This window comes from Anopheles coluzzii, chromosome 3 (genome assembly GCF_943734685.1).
Source record: "Anopheles coluzzii chromosome 3, AcolN3, whole genome shotgun sequence".
NCBI classification, from domain to species: domain Eukaryota; kingdom Metazoa; phylum Arthropoda; class Insecta; order Diptera; family Culicidae; genus Anopheles; species Anopheles coluzzii.
The window spans coordinates 39,628,162-39,635,545 of NC_064671.1; positions in this window are offsets into that span (position 1 = coordinate 39,628,162).

Here is a 7,384-nt window from a genome sequence, read left to right on the forward strand (position 1 = left end):
CAAATTGTAAAAACAATTACGCGATAGTTTTTGTTTGAAAGAATGATGGATAAAATGGTGGTAATTACAACAATCGTTTATTTTATGCTAGCTTGAAAGTGTTTTTTTCCACACGATATACCGTGCATATGGAGTAAGGTCCTGTAACGATTAAAACTTCCTTACACTCATCAACAGGAAGGATTCTGTTGATAAACCTTATGATTATGAAATTCTTCTTCTTCTTTCTTCTTTGGCACAACAACCGTTGTCGGTCAAGACCTGCCTTGTACCCACCCACTGGTGAAGTGAGCTTGGCTTTCAGTGACTTATTGTTACCATAGCAGAATAGTCAGTCCTACCTATGGGGACACGGTTAATTCGGGACTTGAACCCATAACGGGCATGTTATTAAGTCGTACGAATTGAGGACTGTACCACCAGACCGACCCATCCTAACAGACTTATAGCTTATTTTAACGCTACTTTTAAGTATAATAATATAGTCCAATACGATTGCATCATACCGAAACCACGTTGCTGTAGTGTAGTGCGCTGATCATGTTGTTTCAGCGGCAGAAAAAAAAATAAAAGAAAACATCGGTGCTCGCTGCACGCGGAATGCATTCGAGTGATGCGTTGTTGACAATCATGCATCATGTAGAATACTATCCGCCAAATTTGCGAAATCATCTTCAATCACTTTGATGTGCCTCGTACATGCGTAGCCAACAGCGTAAAGCAACCAGCTGCATGATTGAAAAATGAGCTACGAGCGTCAGAAAATATGGAGCGATTGGTTATGAAACCAGCACTACAGTCGGTAATGTTCTCGGGTCCACTGGGATAATTTTGCCTTCTTCTTCAATACACTCAGACAGACTCTCAGAGTGTTCTCCGGTATAGTTGGTGCGATTGTGATGAAACTAATGACAATGAAGATATATTGATTTTTAAAGATAAATATTTCATCCAAATGCCTAATGAATGCATGAACCAGGGTTTAGTTATTTCGGATGTGAAGGAATGGTAGTACGCTCTCCAAGTATCCAAGCTATCAAATAAGCTGAGCGCCGGAGCGCTGAATTTGGCTACTTCTATAATGGTTTACAGCCATGATGAACGGTAATGTGGTCGCGTTGCTTCAATGCGCGTCGTATTCGGAAGTATGCGATGCCGCTAGGGGTTGGGAAATGAGTAAACCACGTTTGGGGGGATTTGAATGTGAAATAGGAGCAAAACTCGGCCAATGGCAGATGGTTATGTGATATGCATCTCGCCGAAAAGCACAACGCTACTCAGTAATTGCAAATGGAGAAGGATGATCATGAATATTAAAATTATTATTCCGTCTGCATAGGCTTCCCAACCCTTGGATTAGATGCAACTAGCGGGAAGGACTGATTAATAGGCAAAGTATCAAATACTCGGTCCACAATTGCTGTTTGTTGCTCCTCCGCTACGACCCTGCAACTCTTGCTGAGGGTCAATCCTTCGAGTGGCCTGCCGAAGAAGCTCGGTTCGTAACAGAAAAGAGAGAGAAAGAGAGAGAAGCAAGACTGCTGGCTAATTGAAAAAGCCAATTGTTAATCTTATGTTGGATAATCATGTTTGATACTAAACCCACTACCCACTAGCCAAAGCTTATGTTGACGAATCAGTCCAAGCGATGACTGTAGCGTAAATTAGCAGGAAGCACGCCATACATTCCCCTTGGCTGCTGCTCTATTCACGAGCACCTCTTTTCCAACATGAACAACAGTGTTAGAACAACTAGCCGGTTTTGCAGCAAGTTGGGTTGAGCTGGCCACAGTTTTATCATTTTCATCGATCGATTATTCCGCAAACCGGTGTTTGTGTAGAATTATTGGTAACAATAGAGATAGACGATTCCGTTGACTTCAGTTTGAAGAGAATGGTAATGGTATCTTATCAGCTCCATGATTGAGATTCAGAACAATGGCCACCGTTAATGTTCGTAAGCATCACAATTTTTGAAACTTTGTCTCTGAACTTGGAAGGTTCGTCCGAAATATCCCGCTGTTTTATTTTTCGAAACACACATCAGGGAGTGTCAAAGTCACTAGAACAATGTGATCGGGTTTTAGGGGGGAGGGGAGGGGGGGGGGGTGAATGAGGAGCAAAACGTCAGGGCACACTGTCTATCGTTTTCCAAGCTGTTTTCCAAGCAATCCGCCCGGTTGCTAAAAAACTGTTGTTAGATGATCCTTCTCGTTGCGAACTAGAATGACTGCCACCTTACTGAAATTCACCCTTGCAGCTGCTATGGTACTTGCAGGATGTGGATACTCAACCACATGATCAACATATGCTCGCTTCTCGATGGTGAAAAACTGCATCATGTTGTCCAACTTGTTTGTTTATGTTGCCATTATAGGCGACATAGGTTCTGTGATGGTAGCACCGCCACTGACTACCCAACCAAATTCAGTTTCACTAAGAGTTGGCATGCTGTCACCCAAGGAAAGTTGTCCGGATCTCATGATCTCATAGAAGTATGTCGCTACCAAGATTATGTCAATGGTTCCTGGCAGATTGAAGGATGCCAATTCGTTGAGTCGACATATCTGATGACTGTTTCGGCAACACGATCAATTTCAACGATGCATAGTAGCTCGAGCATCGGAAATGGATGGAGGTTTTGATGGAATATCGTAGTGTAATATGAAAATTGTTAAGCTTTGTCTTCTCTCTTAAGACTTTAGACTGTATCGCAATCTTGGAAATTTATTTCTTTATTTCCATTGGTCTGTTTTCAGATTTTATGGTTCTCTATCGTATCCTTATGTTTAGGCTTTTTATGTTTGACTTCAAATTCTTCGCGTTTCTAGAACGTTCCTAAACACTTCTTCTTCTTCTTTGGCTCAACAACCGATGTCAGTCAAGGCCTGCCTGTACCCACTTGTGGGCTTGGCTTTCAGTGACTAATTGATTCCCCCTCCCCCCCCCCATAGCAGGATAGTCAGTCCTACGTATGGCAGCGCGGTCTATTTGGGGATTGAACCCATGACGGGCATGTTGTTAAGTCTTACGAGTTGACGATTGTACTACGCGACCGGCTCCTAAACACACTTGATATTTTATGACCTATGCGTCTTATGTTGTTATCCTACAGGATTCAATTATTGTTACGCATATGCATGTTACATTATGCAGTCTGTTTCCTATTTTATTGCCATGCTATTAGGACCTACGCTGAGATATTTTATTGCCCTACGTTTACCGATGAGGTCAAGTACCGGGCCGTTCCAAAATGTTTGTTTATTTAGGATAACGATAATCATTCCATACGATAAGTTACAGTTTGGTTGTATCCTTGCATTTGCTGCATTTATCAGTTATGTTTCAAATGGGTTTTTATTACTATGCTGTTCTAACCTGATATGTCCAAGATTTAACTATTTATTATGTGAAACTTGATAGTTTTGAGATGGTTCTGTGATTATATAATTTTGTATAGCAGACATGCTACATTACAATCGATCCTTTACTGCCATCAATGCCTGTCAACGGAAGATTGAGCAGCTTCCGCGGCAACCCAAGGAGCTGTGCCATCCTGCTGGTGATGAAATTGCATTGAGCTCCACTATCCAATAGAGCTCTTACCAGATGGTTAACTCTGCCACGATCGGTGATGATGATCACAACTGTGGACAGTAGTACTGTGGATGGCACTGTTGTGGCTGTAGCACGATAATCCAAAAACAAATTTACAAAAAGGTTCTCCTTTTCAATCGTTTCACTATAGAGCGTTACTTTTTCGCTCTGTATTGAGACGATGTTGGTTAGTGAGTTGTTCTTAAGTCCGGATAATTTTTAATAAAATATTAAAAATGGATATTTTTTGTAGCTTTTTTTGTCGTTTTTCTCGAAAAAAATTAGCAACAATATAGCGATTCATTAAATAAAATGATGAAAGAGTGATTATCATACTGACAAAAAAACAAAGAAATTGTGAATTAGTATTTTAGTGACTTTGTGTGGATTGACGCAAAATTATGAAAATTATGTAATGAGATTTGCGCAAGTTTGAATATATGAAAAGAAAGTGAGAATGGACTGATCAGCTGAAAAAATCACAAACACCATTCATGCATGTAAGTAATTTCATGAGTTTCCTTCGGTCCATCGAAAATCGTACAGTCTTTATTCCTTAGCAAAATGACCACTTAGCTTGCCAACATTAGCCAATTTGGTACTTGAACCGTTCAATATCAATTAATAGAGGTCACTTCACTTTGTTCGATGATAATGTGCGAATTAGGCATTGGTCTAATCTTGTTGCGTGCTATGAGGCGGTCTATGAATGTTGCTGGCAGTTTTTAGATTTGACGAAGGTAGGGCAATTAACAGTTTCGATTTTTTTAATCATCTTTCTGTTGAAAAAAAAAACGATGAAATAAACAAATTCCATGTTTAGCAGATGCCAACAAAACACACACTGCTCCTGTGTCATTTCATATGTCTATTTACCATGACCAAGATAAATAGAAAATGTTGCTAGACAAAACTCAAAACCATACATTTTGCCAGCAAAAATGTTGCGCGCAACAATATTAGACCAATGCCCTACTTAACCTTGGCAATATCTTTGTGTATGGTGTTTCCATGGTTAATGAATGACGTATGTTCCAAGGGGGCGTCCATAAATTACGGAACGCTCAAAGGGGGGGAGGGGGTTCCCTGTAGCGTTACGGTTTGTTACATAGGGGAGAGGGGGGGTTCACATTCTGTTACGTAACGTAATACAATCCTATCACTGGTCACTGACAAATGATCGCCCACCTGGGTAAGTTTTGCACTTTTATTTCTTTATATCTTTTGATAGGGAATACGTCCCAAGCGCCACAGATTAAGCTTAAACGACTGGAAAATTGAATATCCATAGAAAAAAAATAAAAGCTCCACAGCTTCATTGCTTTGATCAATAGATGGCGTATTACAACTCATCATTATATTGCTATCCTTTTCTTGCAATGTGTTTCGACAAGTTTCATCTATATAGCCTTCTTACTTTCTGAGCAAAAATCTATATGAATGGTCGTGTGGTCAGATACGTGGGTATCAACACCAACGACCATTACTCTAATCTCACTTGCTTTTCAGTGCTGGTGGTTTCCATTGGAGTTTAGTATTTAAACAATCGTATCGCCGTTCTAGTTCTTGCGATGCATAACTTCAATGCGAAACCATACAGGTACAGAGGAAATGAGAAAGCTCTCCTCCATGCGATGAAGCTCAACTGGTTGGGGTATCCCACCAACAGAGAGCGCCACCAGCTTTTTTGCTATTTTTAGAATGCATGAGTTTGCCGTCTGCTAAACGAAGTCTTTCTATATTCCGTTTAGGTAGAGTGCTTGAGTCGTTTAGAAGCCGTTTAGTGGTCGTTTAGTGGATTTGTGGCACTTGGGGTTTTGCTAAACGGGCATTTGAGAATGCTGCTAGCCAAGAAGAAGGGAAAAAAAACCTTACTTCAGAACAAAAGAATGATGATAGGTTTAAAGAAGTAATACACATACATAATGAAGATGCCATATGGAATGAAGAAGATGCCAATGTAATCGAAACAGATAGTGTTCCCATCATAAACATTACTGAACAATTGAAGCCAATCTGGCAAGATGTCTAAAAATGCTCAACATATATATTATGCGTTTCTTTAATTATAGATTTTTTATTTAACTTTCCTTTCATTAATTAAACATTAATTTTAATTAAACATTAATTAAAACAACTCTGCATACTTGATAAAAGCAATCAAATGAAAAATATAAACCCATATTTTTTTGTATTTGTTGATGCAAAACCAAATTAAGGGGGGGGTGTTCGATCATGCGTTACGTAATTTTGGAAGGGGTGTCTCCTCCAACGTTACGTTTTGTTACGATAGGGGGGGAGGGGGTCGAAAAATCCCAATTTCAGCGTTACGTAATTTATGGACGGCCCCCAATCTGCAATCGTAATAGCAGTTTCCTATAGCAAATGTCAAAGTAGCATAATAAATGTTCTATCTCTTTCTAGTTTGAATGGACTTTTTATTCACTTTCAACCTCAGTAATTTGAAAACCTTTCTTATTTGACATTAATCGTGAGAACTAACTAGGGTTACTGTACCTGTATTGGTACAGTACAGTCATGTTAGTGCATCAGTTTCACAAAAACTGCTTGCACATATACTTAATTTAATTTATATTATTTTTAAATATTTAAATAAAATAGGTAGAGAACAATGTTTCATAAAAACCACACTTTTATTGTTTTACTTTGTTTTGCTTTGGTTATTTAAATAACGAAGCATGCCGAACTATTGGCTGACAGCTAATCTGCCGAAAAATGTTAAACTCTGTACATTTTGTTTTGTATTTTGAAAAATATATATATATATATATATATAAAATGATATACAACTTCGTTTATGAAAAACAGACGAGCATATCTTTATTAAACAAATATGTAATGAGACATTTTCAATGCGTGTTGCATGACTTCACGTTTTTAGTTCTTCTTCTTCTTTTGGCACAACAACCGCTGCCGGTCAAGGCCTGCCAGCACCCACTAGTAAAGTGGGCTTGGCTTTCAGTGACTTATTGTTACCATAGCAGAATAGTCAGTCCTACGTATGGGGACACGGTCTATTCGGGGCTTGAACCCTGACGGGCGTGTTGTTAAGTCGTTCGAGTTGACGACTGTACCACCAGACCGGCCCACGTTTTTAGTTACACTACCAAAAAACAGGTACTAATGCTGCTGGCGGATGTGTTGCTCTATCGCACGCCGGTGCTTTACACCGAGTCGAGTATATTTTCCTTCGTCGACCAGAGAGTGTCTTCGACTGTTAGGCGGCGCTCTAGCAGCAATCGAACACGACATAAGACACGAACAAACCCATATAATCATATGGAGGTGCACTGTCAGACACAAACAAACAAACAAGACAAACCTCGTGTCGAACATGTCAGTTGACCCGGCGCTCTAGCACCAATCGAACACGACATCGAACATGAAAAATGTATGGGATTTGACATGTTTGTCTTGTTTGTTTGTTTGTGTCTGACGGTGCACCTCCATATGATTATATGAGTTTGTTCGTGTCGGATGTCGTGTTCGATTGCTGCTAGAGCGCCGCCTGATTCTGTCTGTGATGTTCGATACCCACCTGTGCTGTGAGTACCTTGGCTGTCAAACGCTTCACAGCTACAGTAGATAGAATTCAATGCGGGACATTTTCAAGTTTTTTTACGTAGTTTGTCACTTTTTCTTCTTAAAATTGCGTACAATTTAGAATAGTTATCAATAATATTTGCAATGCTTCACAATCAATTATAACATCAAATATACAGGTTTGAAACGTATAAAACTATTACGTGTACACAATGCATGTGTA